Source organism: Saimiri boliviensis, chromosome 9 (assembly GCF_048565385.1).
Source record: "Saimiri boliviensis isolate mSaiBol1 chromosome 9, mSaiBol1.pri, whole genome shotgun sequence".
Taxonomy (NCBI): Eukaryota; Metazoa; Chordata; class Mammalia; order Primates; family Cebidae; genus Saimiri; species Saimiri boliviensis.
Window position 1 is genome coordinate 43,247,132 of NC_133457.1, and position 19,110 is coordinate 43,266,241.

At 35.0% G+C, this 19,110-nt stretch overlaps 1 long non-coding RNA gene across 2 annotated transcripts in view; it reads right to left on the reverse strand.

The window, feature by feature from the left end:
* LOC141585630 (uncharacterized) overlaps positions 1 to 19,110 on the reverse strand; it is a 436,560-nt gene that overhangs the window by 331,518 nt on the left and 85,932 nt on the right. Inside the window, exon 3 of one of the 2 annotated variants that reach the window (XR_012519218.1) lies at positions 830 to 1,002. The exons of the other annotated variant lie outside the window; for it this stretch is intronic. This is a non-coding gene — a long non-coding RNA (uncharacterized LOC141585630). The remainder of the gene's footprint in view (positions 1 to 829; positions 1,003 to 19,110) is intronic. 2 annotated transcript variants of the gene reach the window in all.

Consider the following 19,110-nt stretch of genomic DNA (forward strand, 5'->3'; position numbering starts at 1 on the left):
GTGACATAATGTGTTCCTCTTGGAGTTCAAGAAGAGTTGATTTTTCTGACTGATATGTAATCTTCTACTAGATAATCATTACTGAATAACATCTTTTCTTTTCTCTTTTACTGTAACAGTTAGCAAACTTAAAACTTTAGTACTTGCCTATTGTAGCTTTTCTTCATCTAGATTCTCTAGTGTGATTCTTTCTTTCTCCATGTCTGTAATCCAACTGTCTTGTTTTCATCAGTTCTCATTTAAATTACTACAATAGTTTCTAGCCACTTTTCCTGCCTCCTCTAATTCCAATCCTTACTCCACACTGCTGTGGAATGATTTTTTTCTAAGACACAAATGTGATAATCTAAAAAGAAAAGATTATTTCCCTGCTTCAAATTCTTCCATGGATCTCCTTGAGTATTACCTTCAACTGCTGTGGCTTACACATAAGAATTTTTTTTTTTGGAAACTAGGCTAGATAAATATTGTTTATGTAATATTAAAATTTGTAATACTCCAAAAACTTTGATAGAAAAGAAAAAAAATCTAAAAGACCAATAAAGGATGTTGATCAAATGATTATGTATGATTTTTGGTATGTGCATATGGAAATTTAAAATGATGCTTATATATCTAGAAATATTCTTATCTATTCAACAAAAGAGAAACATCTACACATGGATCTTAAACTGGCAGCTCAAGAGCCAAAATCATCCCTCCAACAGCTTAGCTTGTCATGAACAATGTTTTAGAATTTCTACTTTGGATATTTTTAGATGGACATGTGGTCTCTAGTTCACTACTCTCAAGTTTCTTACACATAGTTCATCACATTCATTTTAGTTACCTGCCAGATCCCTAGTGGCTTCAGAATTTATCATTTTTGTTAGAAAGTTGAAAGGTTTAAGAGAGGTGGTCAAGCAAAGGCTTTCTCGTCACAATCCATTCTTCTCCCAAATGCTTGTTTTGCTTCTGCTTTTTGCATCCTTTCCAGGTTTGATGCTAAAAGTACCTGAAATTCTAAAAAGATAAAAGAATTGTCTTCCTATCAATCCAGGTAAAAAGTAAAACAAATAAAACCCTAGGTAAAGTTTTGAAAAAGGCATCTCTGATGAAGTGGCATTTAAGCTGAGAAATGAAGGAGGAGGAGGAATGAGCTATGCAAAGAAACAAAGGATGTTCTGAGAAAGGTAAAAGCAAGGACAAAGGACCTGAGACAGGAAAAAGGTTGGTGTGTTAGGCCAGTGTCAGTGAGACTTAGTAAGAAATAGAAAGAACTGTTAGCATGTTAAAAACATTGCCCAGGCTGGGAACATGAAGCTCTCCACAGACCATGATAAGGAGTCTGGATGTGGTTCAACATGCAATAGGAATCCTTCAATACTTTTGAGTAAGGAGTAATTGGGATGATTTCAGTTTTTAAAAGATCATTCTGGCTGCTGTGCAGAGGATGGCTGGTACAGGGTAATAAAGGAAGCTAGGAGAATTTCTGGGAGACTACTGCAGTAGAGTAAGTGATGGATGACGGTGGCTTGTGCTAGGTGACAGTGGTGGAGGTGGAAACAACATTTGGACTTGACCAATATTCTAGAATATAAATTGCAGAAATTGCTGATTGGCTGGATGTGAAGGTGATATTAAAAAAAGGACTGAAGGATGTTTCCCTAGTTTCAGGTATTATTAACTGAGTGGATGATGGTAACATTTACCATGAGAAAACTGAGGAAGGATGAAGATATATGGCATTTGGGGCCATGGAGCAGGGGACAGCCATGGTTCTAAGCATGTTCAGTCTGAAGTCTTATAAGCCCTCAGATAGATGGGATTTAGGAGAGAAGTTCTAGGCTTGAGACACAGATTTAACAATAGATAAAGACAATTTTGAACCTTAGTCAGAGAGTATACATAGGAAAAGAGAAGGAGGAACTCAATCCAAGATTAGTGATACTACAGTAAGAGTTGGAGTAAAGGAGGGAGAGCCAGCAAATACTTCTGAAAAGAGCTGCTAAAAAAGCAAGAAGAAAACCAGAAGACTCTGGTGCCACCAAAACCATCTAGGGGGAAGAAGTTGTTAACCTTACTGAATGATGCTGAGAAGTTAAGGTCAGATTTGCATAGGATTTTGCAAACTGAATGTAGTTGGTGAGCAGTAGAATGGAAGCCATATGGAAAAGGGTTGAAGGGAAAACGCTAAGTAAAAAACTGGTGATGGTGTATGTAGCGATCAACTGAGCTTCTCAATGAGTAGTTTGCATATCTACATGGCTTCCTTGGGTAGCTTAAATCATCATGAAAATATAAAGTTGAAGAACATGGTTTTACTATTTATTTCCCTTGAAGGAAACCTTTCAGTCTGAAGTCAGGTTTTCTCCTGATTCACTTGCTACTAATGTTTTTCGTCCAGCTATTCTTTACAAAGACAGTTTTACAACTTGGCTAAGATCATTCTGCTTGTTGATACACTTCAGGGCCTGAGGTTATCTCAAGATGTTATGTTGGAGTCTGTACAAGTTTCATTTATTTAAAACTTAGACTTGGTAAAAGAATCTCTTGAGATTTAACATCTCCCTCCCCTGGCAGGCTTGGAGAGGGGGGGAAAATCATACACAGCAAATATCATTTACACCATTCTAACACATTCATAGCACTCTTACCAAATCCTAACGAAGGAAGAAAGAATGCACCTGCAATAGGGAAGTTCCATAAATGAGAACTACAGAGTTATTTTAAGAATATATAAACTGACCAAAGTAAACAATGTTCATTTTTTATCTTGAAGAGATATAAGTATTTAGAATGTCAAGATCTAAAAATAAAAAGAATTCTGTACCTCTAAAAAAGAGAAAATACTATTATTTTGTACCTTTCAGTATCTAAGCAACTATTCTCTTTCCTGAAAATGATGCATGAATCACACTGGCCAGTAGAGTTGTTGTAATGGTTAGACTTTTATTATTCCTCATTTTAGAAATTTGGATCTAGCCAGAACAGTGCAATTTATCTAAATGCAAATTAAGTCAATTTTAAGATAAAAGAAGAAATTTGTATCTTGATCCTCTGACCACCCTATTGCAGAATCACAGGAACTTCAACTGGAAGAAATCCTAGACATACCTAATCCAAGTTCCTACCTAGTTGTAACAGAGGTCATCCCAGTTCTGCGTGAAAATCTTCATGATGTGACACTCACTACCTCATAGAGATTTTGAACAGATCTCGTTGATAGAAAGTTTGCTATTATTTCAGTAATAATGTTCTCTGTACATACATCACCAAACTCAAATATTTAAAGGAAGCTATAAAGTCTCTCCATTAAAGTGTTTTCTCTTTGGTGCAAATAAAGATGACAAATAATTGTTACCATTTTTGAATGTTTACATGCCTATGAAAATTATTTTATGTGTTTCTTCCCACTTAATATTTACAGTTATATTCTGAGGTATACAAGAGGGCAGGTCTCCAGATGACAGATCATGTTGGCTGACCCAGATCTTCTCTGTCTTGCTTGTAATTCTCAGGCAGAATGTACCGAGAATTCAACACCTGAGATAAAGAGGAAATGCCCAGAACAACCCAAACTGTGTCCTCGTTTCTCCTAGAACAGGATGTTCTGCAATGCTTGAGCTCAGCATGCCAAATGTCACCCAGGGTATATAAACCCAGGGCCGCATGCTTTTCCAGATCCCTCCGTTGCGGTGCAACATGGGGCATGCACAGACAGAACTCCATCCACCCCTGGGCAGCTTTCCTGAGCCTTAGGAGACTGGCTTGCTCTGATTCCTAGGTTTCTGTTTATCCTTGCTGCCTATAATAAATCTGTAATAAAAGAATACATAATCTACTTTGTCCTATTTGTGCATGTATTCAGTCTCACTGGACTTAAGCAATTGGTAGAGAGCCTTTGCAATGTGGTTGTGGTCAACTTTGTTAGTGCCATCTTTCTTGCCTGTTTATCCAGCTATGGAGTACAGCCAACCAAATACTTTCTTTCCCAGCCTCTCTTCCAGCTAGAGGTGGCCATGAATTCCATTTTGGCTAAGGAGGCAAAGAAGAACGTCTGCTAGAGGGATTCTTGGATATACTTTTTCTTCCTTTGAAAAAAGGGGAACCTGTTTGGAGGGTTTTCTCTCTGTTTTGTATCCCTCACCTGCTCTCAGTGCTTCAAGTTTTGGACTTGAAATGATGAAAATGAGATTTCTGGAGCAACCATTGCCATTTTTCAACAGTGGAGGGAAAGTTAGGAAAATCACAGAGAACCTAGATTCCTCACATTGTGGAACCACCACACTAACCCCGAACCATGTACTTCTAGATTTCTCATTAAGTAAACAAGTGATGTCTTTGTGAACTGAGCAAAAGTTACCTGGCTTTTCCATTACCTGAAGCTATAATTATCCTAATTGATATAGTAGGCAATGTTATTGTCTTTGTTTCATATGTGAGGAAACAGAACAAAGAAATAAAGTAAAAATATTCCAAGGTTGCACAGAGGGCAAAGAGCAGAACCATGACTAAAGCTTACGTAGTCTCAGAACAAACATACAATCTCCTCCAGTTTGTTGAATCAATTTTCATGTATCATGTTTTTTAGATCCTACATCATGTTGAATAGCCACATATTGTCATAATTGGCTTTCTTGATATCTCTCCTAAGTGAGGTTGTTAGAGTGAGGTACAGTCACTCCTAAATCAAAATAGTGTAGAGGGTAGTAGACATTATCTTGTTCTGAATACTTATGTGAACACAGGCTGGAATCCTATGAGCTTTATACTCAGTCTCATCACCCTCATATCAGCTCATGTTAAGCTTTATTTTGGCCAGGTGCAGTGGCTAATGCCTGTAATTCCAACACTTTGGGAGGCTGAGGTGGGCAGAACACTTGAGCTCAGAAATTTGAGACCAGCCTGGACAATGTAGCAAAACTTCATCTCCAAAAAAAATTTTTTTAAATTAGTTGGGCATGGTGGTGCATGCCTGTGGTCCCGGCTACTCTAGAGGCTGAGGAGGGAGAATTACCTGAGCCCAGGACATCAAAGCTGCAGTGAGCCGAGATTGTGCCACTGCACTGCAGCCTAGGTAACAGAGCGAGACCCCGTCTCAAAAAAAAAAGGCTTTATTTTTTCCCTTAAACACCCTTCTTACTCTTTAATATTTAGATAATGAAAATGACTTTAGATAATTGAAAGAGGTTGTTGAAGAAGCATTTTCTTTAGTCATTTGCCTTTACATATATAACCACGATAATACATAATTCTTTTCAAGGAAATGATAGTCTCTCAACCTTTGAAGGCACTCAGGCACATGGATTCCTAATCTCACTTTACTGCTCCAGTGTTTAAAATTTTTATGATCCACATTAACTATATCAATAAAATATAAGCAGCACAAATGTAGGAACCTTTTGTTCCTCTGCTGTACCCTTGGCATCTTAGTATAATATCTGGCACATATTAGACACTCAGTAAATATTGATTGAATGTGAATGATTCTAAGAAATTCTTCATTCTATTCAGTTTAAGTTTATTTCACTATATTTTTTTGCAAGTGGAAATCCCAAAAGGAATGGCCTAAGGTACAGATGCCTTGTGAAACCCTGGTTAGCAGATGGTTATATCTATGCCATTAATTTATTCTCTCTTTAATCCATCATCTGGGGAAGGTTTAATACCATTTTTTATACCACTGATGACACTATTTCCTATGACATTCCATCTAACTGTTGTTTTTGAATCTCTAGCTGCTAATATATCCAAAACACATGGTCGGTCAATGAATATATCACATGGGATAGAATCGAGAGCTATGTTAGAGTTGATGAACAGGCTGAATGGGCAAAAGAATGAATAAAACCAAAATCTATGCAGTTTAATTTCCCTTTGATCTTCAGTCTGTGATAGGCCTATCACAGAAATACCTGTTTCTAACTAGACCTTTTGGTGTTTTCCTAATACTTCTCTTTTTCATGTTCTTCTGTTGGTACCCACGATTTTCACAGAAATTTAAATTAGATCTAAGTTTTCCTTGCCTCCACTAATAAGATGTTACTCTTCCTTAACCAATCTTTAAAAATTTCACTATTTTTTAATAGTAAAAATGTATTGGTCTCCATGAGTAGCTAATTGCACTGTGATAAGCCAATGAGTCAGTCCTTTAACTCAGATTTCAGAAGATCCTGTAAATGTGAATCCATTTACTCCTTGCATCACTTTAATCAACTCTCACTATTTTTGTTTAATTAATTTACTTACTCTCTCATGGGAAGCCTACCCTAATTTTTGACTCACTTGCTATGATTAGGAAAACCCGACAGCCTAAAAGCCAAATCAAGGCTGAAAGAAGAATATCTAAAGTACATGGAGTTACAAAAAGAGCTTGTCAAAACTGAAACTAGGAAGGGATTTAGGAAATAATGAATTTATAAAGAGTGTTTGTATTTTGAAGTGTGTCCTCTTAACTGGTAAAGATGATCTCAAATAAGGAAAACTAAGATGTGGGTTTCTCTGAGAACATATTCAGAAATATTTTATTGCTCTGAATTTAATCTAACCTAATGGAGTGTTGCACCATTTGAGGATCCTCTTCAAAAGTGACATTTACAACTTGGTTTGCCTGCCCAGTGGGCGGAAAAATGTGTTACTCTTGACCTAGTTGAAGAACCCAGATTTGAAGCTACACATCTAAAGTCTTAAGCTAACAAAAACCCAGGTAACTACGGAAAAAAATGATACCCCAACATTGTTGAAATATTACTGGTACCATTCATCTTTAACACATTTTATGAATTTAACACCTAAAGGAAAGACAATCATTGTATGCCTTAAGGTTGTGGTTAAATTTCCAACTTACCATAGGTACAGGGCCTTGTCACAAGAGCCACCACCCAGGACTCCCTATGCCAGGATTCACTCTAATGAAGTGTTTCCTGGATGCTATTTATTAGAAGAATTTTTAACATCCTGACCTACACTGCCAGGGTTCTGGTGGAAGATTCTAAGTCATCCCCAAAAACATAAAACCAAAGTCGGACATTTTTACAACATGGAAATAAAAGGATGATGAGTCCAGAAAATGACAATGTTCTGTTAAATTTTGGCAGGGGGAATTACAGAAAAATAGAAGGTGAAGAAGGTATTGGTAACAGTACTATAAATATATTTCTAGTCTTCTTTCAAACAAATCAAAGTTCCAGGGAAATACATACGTTTGCCAGATACAGCTATCACATATTCTTGGTGGGAATGGAAACTGATGCAACTTCATTGAAGGGAAATTTGGCGAAATTCATCTAAATTTAAAATGTACTTTCCTTTGACTGAGAAACTTTATTTTTAGTAGTACATGCAAAAGGTATCATCTACATTTTCAAAATTGTATATGTACTGCTTATAAGAATGAAAAATTGATAACACCATAAATGTCCATCAGCATACGACTGGTTAAAGACATTAAGGCTGAGAAATGGAATGCTATATATCCTTAAAAATATGAGTGATAGGAAACAATCTCCAAAATATATTAAGTGAACAATTAAAATGCATAACTTTCTCCCCCTCTCTTGTATATGCAGTGAATTTCCCTGGAAGGAGGCACACAAAGAGATGACTGCAACTGCTTGTAGAAACTACGAGGCTGGAGGAAAAAGAGGAAGGAAGGATTGCATTTCACCATACAACAGTTGAGATTTTTAACACGTTTACGTATTTCTAATTTTAAAAATTAATTTAATAAATGTATGTGTCATCAGACCCAGAACTTACCAGAAGGGACACCAATCATGATCTGGCGTACCTCACCATACAATGGTGTCATTAAAATCCCTAGCGGAGACAGTTTTCACATGCCAAAATATCTAGACTCCTGAGGAGTGCAGACACTATAAAACAGACAAACTGAGCACAAGAGGCAGATTTGTGGGGCCAAGGGCCTCAGAGACAAATGAGGGATTTAGTAATTTTAAATAGAATACTATAGCATGGAAATTCATTAGGTAGCAGAAATCATGCCTACTGTCAAAAGAGACAAGTTTGTCACTCACTTGCCATAAGTCCATGATAAAAACTAAATATTAGTAAAGTTGCCATAGTTCTTACAAACTGTACTCTGAAGTATTAATAAAAGAGCTAGAATACTAGAATAGGGGGCCCAGAGTAATAAAAACCAACCAACCAAAGAACAAAACAACAGCCACAGTTAGTATCAATCATGGAGGGCCTCCTAGAGTAGGGCTGTGAATTAGAGCTGTAAGATAAAGAAAAATAGTGGTCCATAGATGGGAAAATAAAGATGTTCATACACACAGACAATATGGATGACAATACAACGGTAGAGCTAAAAAGAATCCAGACTTGGAAATAGTCTCACTTGAGCTAAAAAAAGTATTAAGAAGAATGAGGAAAGAAGAAAAAATTGATTTCGGTTATTGAATAAAAGATTCAGTTCAAATTTTATATGCTAGGCAAAAGGAAGCTACTAGAGATTCTTAAGCAGGTGATTGATCAATTTCCATTTTACAACTTTTATACAAAGGAGAAGAAATATACTTAAAATCACATATTCAGGCTTACATTTTAAATATGCCCTCATTAACGACCTAACATCAGCTATACTATTAAAGCCCTAAGAAATCACCAATTCTCTGATAGAAGACAGGATGGAAAACACAAGACTTTTAAGATTTCCATGATAATATGTTTGGATTTTTCTTCTTAATAAATCTTAGTTTCCAGAAACGTCACCCTAAAAAAGATTACTCTTAGAATTTTTATGTAACCATTGACATCCTAAAATGTCATGGTCAAGAGGTTAGGCTTTACTGGTATTAATTCATCTTTGACAAATTGAACATGAAAAAGTATTTCTTCTCAGGCAATTAGGTAGTTTTCTCTGCATACTTAATAATTTCAGGAGTCTTTATTGTGAATTCTGAAGGTAGAATTTGAAGTGTGACTATAGTTGCTTTTTAAAAGGCACAGTTGTATTGTATTCATGATATCTATGCATTTTATAATGTCTTCAAATCCACCCATGAATAAAGGCTCAAGACTCATATACTTACTCATTACTATTTTTCACTTCATACTATAACCTGTATATAAATATATATACATATATAATTATGTATATACACGTGTATAATATGTATACACATAATTATATATGTATATATGTGTATATATACATAATTACATATGTGTGTGTGTATATATATATATACAGGTTACAGTATGTGTGTGTGTGTATATGTGTGTGTGTGTGTGTGTGTGTGTGTGTGTGTGTGTGTGTGTTATATTGGATAGGTTTGGGTCCCACAAATTATTTATTTATGTATTTATTCACTAAACTGGGAGTTTGATAAGAATTGAATATTAAATAATTTGAGATTATTTTCTTGGAAAAGGTTTTGTTTTTCATTTCTTTTTAGCATATAGTACATTCAGATAAGTTTAGATGTCAGAGTGCTAAAAGGCTTCTAATAAAAAACCCTGCCATTTCTCAATGCCTCTCTTCCCAACCCTTCACTCCTGTGCCAAGATTAATTTTCAGCATTTTTGGTTTGCTCCTCCTGAATTTGCATCAATATTTTAAAGTCATATACAAAACTTGTTTGTTCTAGATTCTGCCTAGAAACCAGACAGAGCTTCTGTTGACAAAATTAATTTATTTCTTTTTTTTTTTTAATGTAACCACTTTTCAAGATTTTTTTTTTGTGTCTAATGTTCTGAAATTGCACAGTCATATGCCAGGGTATAGATTCTTTCTCATCCTTTGTGTTGGTACTCATCGTTCAGTTTTGAGAAACATTCTTATATTTCTTTCGCATTATTTTCTTCATGTTTCTCCCTGGAACTTCTATTTATCAGATATTGCTCTTCTAATTTTCTTGACTGTTCCCCTACTATTCATTTGTTGTTGTTGTTATTGCTTAACTTTTAGAAAGATTTTCTCGTCTTTATCTTCCAAAGCTGTTTTGGGTTTATTCTATTTATTCTCATATTTTAAATTTCTCATTCTATTTATTTTAATACTATCTCATTCTTGTTGAATTTGTGCAATACTTCTTTTATATTTTGATGTTTTCTTTGAAGTTTTCCTCTTCTTGCATTTTCTTTTCTTTTCTTTTTTTTTTTTTTTTCATGAACTCTATTTTTTTCCCTTTGCTTGTTGCAGCCTCTTTCTTGCTGGAGATTATCCTCAAATATCTGGTTATCACTGGCTGTCCTTTTATGTTCAAGAGTGAAGCACTAAGAAATTGACTGATATCTGCTTGTGTAAGGGTGAGGTTGTATGCTGGTGGGCTGCACTGCAGGGCAGTAGAGAGGCAGCTGGCTTTTTACTTGTGAATCTTTTATGTCAGTATTAGTCTATCTTTTCTCTGGAGTTGTTTTCTCCACAAAAGGAGATTCCAGCTCCTATTTGGGAGATGAGGTAGTGACAAGAAAGGATAAATAAACTGGCTGCTGGTGCTGGGAAGGGAAAGAAACAGGATTATCAACATTCAGAACTTTCTCATTCACCTAGTTAAACTGTTGTCAGTATGCCACTGCCTTCCACTACCTGTCTGCTGTGCCAGGTGTCTCCAATCTAGAACCTCTACTTTGTTTAATTTAGAGAACAAACATTTAGTTTCCTGCTGGAGTAAAGGACGCACTGTGACAGTGCAGGATAGAAGTGACAAGACAAGAAATAATCCTGTTTTCAGAACTTACTTCCAATTTCTCAGGCTGTCTCAGGTCTATGCAAAATACCTGCTTGCTCCTGGTTGTCACCCTTCACACATGTGTGCACACACATCCACAATCACTTAGACCTGGCCTTATTCCCATCTGCTACATCATTTACGATGACTCCATCTTTTTCCATATTCATGTTTTATTTGAATTAAGCATCCCCTAGTCTCACTGGCAATGGAATATGTGTTTTTGTTTCTTGTTCCTGTTATTGTTTGGGGATGATATTTGAAGACAAGGAATCAAAAGATATTTTTATTAAGCTACCTTGAAATAAAAATCTCCTGGAATGTGATTGAAGAGTAGATAATTTTTGTGATTGCTGAGGACTGCCTTAGTTAGATCAGCATTGTCCAATAAAACGCTTTCAGAGAATAAAAATATTGTATCCAGGCACTGAGTAATATGGCAACTACTAGTTATATATGGAAATTTAACACTGAAATGTTGCTGAGGAACTAATTTTTAATTTTATATCACTTTTATTAAGTTAAACATTAATTTAATACCCACATGTGGCTACTAGCTACCGTATTGGGCTGTGCAGTTTTAGACAGCAAGTAAGTTAAGAAGCCAAACCAAGATTCCAGGTAGATAGATAGCCATTTCCAATCCAGCTATAGATTTGCTCTGTTCTCACTCATCAATACTTAATTCAGTTCCCAAAGTACCATTTTCTACACTTCTACAATATTGTGAAAATTACTTTCCCCCTATATCTTAATGCTTAGAAGAGGTTACTTTATGCTGGAAGTCCTATATGTCAATCGTCATCTCTATATAAAATGTCAAGACTGTGCCAATGGAATGTTTAATTATTTTTAAGAACCTTTAAAAGAAATGGCCAGAATTGTCCTCACCTCTCCAAAGTATGAATGAATTTTCTACTGTATAAATAGTATTGACTATATATTAATTAAATTTTAGATGAAATGTGCTAAAGTCAACATTTCAGTTTGAGAAAAATTAATATTTAGACCTCTTGTGGCAATTATTGAAGTATCCTTTATTCTCTGAGGCATCTCAACATTCGCTGTCATAAAAGCACACAATTTGTACACAGAAGAAATATTGTTTGTTCTACTTGTAGTCAAAAGAGGCATATATCTACATCATCTCAAAGCAGTTTAAAATTATTGAGATACAGGATTAAGAAAAGTATAAATAGGATAGGAGAGGTGGCTCATGCCTTTAATCCCAGTAGTTTGGGAGGCTAAGGCAGGCAGATCACTTGAGGTGTTCAAGACCAGGCTAGTCAACATGGTAAAACCCCCATCTCTACTAAAAATACAAAAATTAGCCGGGTGTGGTGGTGGATATCTGTAGTCCCAGTTAGGTTGCAGCACAAAAATCACTTGAACCCAGGAGGCGGAGGTTGCAGTGAGCTGATATCACGCCACTGCATCCAGCCTGGGTGACAGAGTGAGTGAGACTCCATCTCAAAAAAAAAAAAAAAAAAAGTTATAATAATATAATACATTGTAATTATAACAAAATATTTTTTTAACAGATTTCTCCATGGGATAAAGTGTAAAAGCATGATCAATAATGAAAGAGCTATTCCAGAAACCTGCTTCCTCTGTGTAAACTATTGCAAGTCTGGGACTTGCAGTTTGTTGAGGAGTCAGCTAGAATAATGTAAAGCTGAGATTTTCATCAATTTGATAGTTCCATGCTTGGGGAGTCAAGAAATATTATCTTTTTATTCGTAATAAGAAAAATTTATACTGTTAAGATTATACTCATGGAATCCTAACTACATCCACTGTTCTTCAGTAAAAATTTCTTACCACAGTTTAGTTGCTAACAATTATCATTTTTTATATAAAGGTAAACAGAAATAACAAAGAAACCTTTTTTGCACTACCAGGGCCTGAATATTTGTGTTAAAACTGAAAGCCTGCCTACTTGTTAGATTCTGCAATTGAGAATATTACCAAAAAGATGAATTTTGGTCCCACTTTTAAGCTATTGTTCTGTTGTGAATACAGATAATTTGTTAGTCTAAATAAAGGTCTACATCTAAATCTCAGCAAACGATGGCCTAAACTTGGGCCCCTGTGCAATGGGAGTGATGTGTAAATCGAACACACTTGTGAAACCCACGTGTTCTTCGTATACTGAAGGGTACTAATGACTTTAATAAGAGTGAAACGTTTTGCTTAAAGCAAACTGACCTTGACAACAGAAGTGTAAACAAGAATCTAATGAATATTAATTTTTCTTCTTTTCTGCATTAGCTGTAGCTGTTGACTGATTAGCTCTGACACCTACATGGTCAAATTAACAAGCACATTTGTAAGACATTTTCCATTGTTTATAATATCAACAAAATTTCTGAACCTTGGTAGGTTACTATAGTAAGTTATCATCATTTCTTAGAAATCCATCAGATTACGTTTAAAACAATCATATATTTTACCTCCCATAAAGTGTAAGATGCATATTTTGAAATGGATGCATATAGCTCCAGTAATTTATGATGGGATTTCAGACCCTAAGCCAAAATGTAATAATTATTCCATTATTAGACTTAAACATGAGCTGGATTAGTTATCAGCAGCATTGAGGCAGAGCAGGTTTGATGTATCCAGAGCTACCATATTGAACTAAGTGCCACTTCCCATTGTGCCCTTGCCATCTGTATAATGACATCAAAGGAGAGAAGGCAGGAGCAGATGGCATCGATGGCACACAAGAGCAAAAGTCACACCCACAGCATGCTGCTGAGTAATGAAAGTGAGGTGATGTGCAGGCAGAGAGCAGACGGAAATTAAGAAAGGTCATGGTGGTGCCATGGGCTGCTTACCTCTGACCATCATTACAAGAGCAGCATGCTCCACTCATTCCTTTTTATGAGAAATGCTCTTCTATCATTCCCAGCATTTGCTTCTAGCAGGGGTTGTCATGTTTTACAGGACCCCCACCTTTCTGGCCACAGTTGATTATCTCAGGAGGTCAGACCTTGTCCCCATTTGGACCCCCTTTTTCCAGAATCTCACCTAGGTAAAAAGAGGTATTCTCTCTTCAACTATGGAGGGACACAAGATGAAATAACGGAGGGTCACAAGATCTGTCAGTAGTCATGTCTCCAGCTGTGAGTAGAGGCCCATTCTTACTACAGTTAAAAAGAATTACAGGCCAAGCGCAGTGGCTCACGCCTGTAATCCCAAAACTTTGGGAGGCTGAGGCAGGCTGATCGTGAGGTCAGAAGTTCGAGACCAAACTGGCCAGTATGATGAAACCCCCTTCTCTATATAAAATACAAAAATTAGGCCGGGCGCGGTGGCTCAAGCCTGTAATCCCAGCACTTTGGGAGGCCGAGGCGGGTGGATCACGAGGTCGAGAGATCGAGACCAACCTGGTCAACATGGTGAAACCCCGTCTCTACTAAAAATACAAAAAATTAGCTGGGCATGGTGGCGCGTGCCTATAATCCCAGCTACTCAGGAGGCTGAGGCAGGAGAATTGCCTGAACCCAGGAGGCGGAGGTTGCGGTGAGCCGAGATCGCGCCATTGCACTCCAGCCTGGGTAACAAGAGCGAAACTCCGTTTAAAAAAAAAAAAAATTAGCCAGGTGCAGTGGCGCGTGCCTGTAGTCCCAGCTAATCAGGAGGCTGAGGCAGAAGAATAACTTGAACCCGGGAGATGAGGGTTGCAATGAGTCAAGATTGTGCTACTGAACTCCAGCCTGGGCAACAGAGCGAGACTCTGTCTCAAAAACAAAAACAAAAACAAAAAAATGACAAATGATACATCATCATGAGGTGAAAAGCAAAGACAGGAAATATTTGAGGTTGGGTTTTAGAGAGTAAAAAATGTCTGAAATGGAGTAGAGATGGAACTCAGATGAAACTGCTTCTGTTGATCCCTGTTCATGCAAGAAAAGACATAAACTTTTACAGGCCATAGTAGAAATGAGTAAAAACTACAGCATCCAACCTTGGCAGCAACAGTCAAGACTGACCAGAGCAGCATCTAGATCATTTTCTTCCCTGTATCTAAACCTGTAAAATAGGGTGGGCCCTTTTATAATTAGCCACTTTTCTCCTGATAAGGAAGAAAATTTAGCTTATGCCCAACAATGTCTGACCCCTAAATCTAACTTCGTTCAGAAAACTTATTTAGGACTCTTGAAGTGTTTAATTCTCTTAATATTCTAAATCTAATAGAAGCCAAACCACTACTACAAATATATCCTTAGAGATCAAAACTTTGGAATGGTTGGGTTCTCTGTTTTAAGTATAATGTGGGTTATCTCTGCAGATAATTAAGAGTTGGGGAGAGAGGTAGTAAACAAAAGGAAATCGTCAGTGAATCTATATTGATTTCATTATTTTATAGTGATAATATTGTAATAATGATAAATGTCTGCCATGTTCCCTGGTAAATAATGTATGTATATTAATTCATTATATTCTGGCAACAATCCCATAGGCCAATGCTAAAATTATCACCATTTTATAGGTGAGGAAAATGCGGCACAGCCGCATTAGTCATATGACTAATAATTGGCAGATTCCAGGTACTAACAAGGTAATCTAGATTCTATGCCCTTAACCGCCATATCCTACTATGTTTAACATGAAGGAAATTTATTCATGTATTAGTTTTTGTTAAAATCAAAGTAATAAAGGCTTGATGTTTTTATAAGTTTGGAAACATGTATGCCAAAATGTGAACAGTGGAAATCAATTTTTAAATATTAGGGATAATTTTTATTTTATTTATTATTTTAAAAAAGTATTATTTATTCTTTCCAAATAGTTATGCTTTACTTTTGCAATAAGAAAAAAATACCCTAAGTTTTCATAGTAACACAGTTCAAACTATCTTGTGAGACTGTCCACTCTGTCACAAGGGAACTGTAAAGTATACAGCAGCTTCCTTTTCAATTGGTAATTGGGTCATTCTGTTTTATGGTGATTGGCAGCAAGAATAAGATTTTGCAGTGATGCTGCACATGTTCTTTTTAATTCCTCTGGCACAGTGTGCTGTTTGAGAAAATGTATGTTATACCGAATAAATATGACGATAGATATAACAAGGTTTGTTTGCAACTGATACCTGATTAATACTATAAAGTGTGAGCCATGAAAATTTTCTCATGGTATAGTGAATATAATATCTGTAATCTCTGTCTGGGAAAAGTCATGCCTAAGGACTAGACCAACATGGAATAGCAGCATGAAACTATGAAAAGAACATGAGACTGGGAATCAGCAGACTGAGATTTGTGGATAATGGGTATTTTATCCTGTTAGAAAAGGTTTTAATTCTAACTGGGCCTTAAATGTTGTGACCTTGAGAAAAACATTTAATCTCCTTGGCTTTTAGTTTTCTTGTAAATATTTAATAGATTTTAATTTTAAAATTAAAATATTCTGTGATTATATGCTAATATATTTGGTCACATCTGTAGAACTCACTGTTAACATTTTTGATTAAAAGTGAAATTTCCTAATCATTCAAAAACTGGAATTTCCTATCTTTTGGACAGATGCATAACACTCCCTCAGGGAAACAGGCTGCTATAGCTACTTGAATGTGTTTCTTTATCTAAATGAAAGTCAAGTATACACATCTAAAAAGGCAGGGCTGGCTGGTGAAAGTAACCCATGAGAAATGTGAGTTTCAGGCTTGTTATCAACAGCACAATGGATGTCAGCTTTCAGCTCACATAGAGTAAGCAGCATTTAATATTGATAGCTTCAAGTCAATGCTTTCTGACATAGATTCTAGCAGAAGAGAAAACAGACATGTATAAAAATTAATTTCTGCCTGAAGACAGTTTATTTAGTAATGGGATGGCCTATATCTGAAAAACTTTATTTAGCCCTCTAAAAAGAAAACTGAAAGGAAAAGGGATCAGTTCTCAAAACTTACAGAAATTGCTAATGAACACAAGGGAACTTTCTACATTTGTCAAAACATTGAACTGTATAATTAAGGTGGCTATATTTTATCATATCAATAAAGTTGATTTTTTTTGAAAAAACCTCATGGGAACATGTCAGCATGCTCAAATGGATTCCTTCTCATTTCTTTGTGCTAAAGATCATCAAAAATTCCAAGTTGCTTAACTTAAAATATGGATACCTTTCAACTCAAGAAATTTCAGCTCAATAAATTATCATTATAAGGAAATATTAATTGATGAGAACTAAAATTTATTTTCAAGGATGTTCACTGCAATGCTGCTTATAACAGCAAAAAAAAGATACAATGTAAATTTACTGTGGAGGATGGCAACAGGGTGAATGATTAAGATCTCAGACACTGAAGCCAGGATCTTCAGTTCAAATCCTAATACTGTTGCACAGTAGCTGGAGATGTTAATAGTTTCTTAGTATCTCTTGCCTTAGTTTCCATGTTTCTAAAATGAGGTTAATAATAATGCCTATTTAGTGGGATTATTATGAGGATTAATTAATATTTGGAAAGTGCTTAAAACCATGCCTCACATATAATAAGTGCTGAATATACATCATTAACGTGAGCAGTGTTTTTCTTCCTATAAAGCAGAGTTTTACCCCTACAATAGCTCACTTTAATGTAATTTCACTACGTCTATGCTAATATAATGATCTTATAGTAAGTGGATAAGAATTTTAACAATAAAAATAATAGAAATTATTTTCATAAAATAACATTTTTATGAATAGTAACTTAAGATTTGTGAAGATGTGATTTGTGGAACTTTATCAATAGCATTCTAAATGCTGTGTTTTTCAGAATAGTATGTATACTGTGCTATCTTTTTTTGTAAAAAAGGAGGAATATAAAGGTACTTGTGATTCTTTTAAGTCAAAGAGTAAACCAAAAACAAATATAAATTGTTATCTATCTAACAGGTGAGATGAAAGAGATGAAAGCTAAACTTCTCTGAATACAATTAGTTTTATACTTTTGTCTTTGGATCTATGTAAATGTTTTATATAATAAAAAAATTAACCTAACGTTTCAAAATTCTCTAAAAAATAAATAAAAATGAAACAAATGAACATAACTATGTAAGTTGTTGGCTTAACCACACAGATAGAAACTATTCCTATGACTTTAATTATATATATATGTATATATGCTTTCTTTACAAATATAAATCTATACCTTTATAATATAAACATATATATATATATCACATGTATATTTAGTAACACATATTTTGTGGAATACTAAAGACAAAAACTATAAACAAAACTATATTTAATAATATTGTTAGTAATAGTATTGGCATAATTTTGAAATTATATATTGCTAGCATAAAGCAAAGAAATAATTACATTTATGTCATTAAAAACAGATTTTTTCAGTATATGAGAAAAGAAATACAACAGTAAAATCAAATAAGTTAAATAAAAATTCTAAATTTATGTGGGAAATATTACTATGAACTCATGATGTAATTTTTAAAAACATAAAGGTTTTCTAGTTCTGTCTATTGGAAAGGGCTACAAACAATGACCAACTCTGTGGCAATAAGCACCTTTAGTGCTCAGATTATGGTTTCTAAAAACCATTTCCCATTAAAAGAAAACAGGGTTCCTTGGAGAAATGGCTGATTGTAAACATGAGTAAGTGTAAAATGAGCCTCTTGTCATTCCAGAAAGCAAGGAACCTCATGAAGATATCAGAGGAAAGTCAAAAGGAACATGATGCTAACTTGAAGGGCTCCTTTAAGGCCAAGATGGACTAATTTGTGTATTAAAAAATATATTATTTCAATGTATTGAAACACATCAAAAATTTTAAAAATCCTTGAATTCCTAATAATAGACAATTTTTTAAATGACCTGATTAAGTATTTCTTCTACATTTCTTTTATAAACTATTGCCTCAAGGTAATGGCCAACTATAAAATAGTTGAATCAGACTGACAGCATGTGAATTCAATGCTCTCTTAACATCACCAAAAAAAGTGATAACCGAACATTAAATGACTCCTGGTATTACATAGTAAGACTCAGCCTTACTTATAAACTATTCATGAAAAAAAAAAAAATCTAATGTAATCAAGCCTCTAAGTCTAATTATTGCTTCGTTGGAAACTTGGGGGCTAGGATAACATGCTACATAACAATCAGTAAATCCAGAAAGTGGAAATTTCTACATGACAAATTCCCTGGTTCTTCACAAAATAAATAGCAAGAAAAAAATAAAAACAAAATCAGCATAGAATATATAAATTAAATGACTTAAGAAGTATATCAACCTATGTCATGTGTGATTCTTATTGCATCTTCATTTGAACAACAGTGAAGGAAAACAGTTATCAAATAAAAATTGTAAGACAACTGGAGAAATTTGAGCAATAACTAGATATTTAGTGATATTGGTGAATTATTGTTACTTTTATTTTACATATCATAATGGCAATCTGTTTTTTCAAAGTTCTCTTTT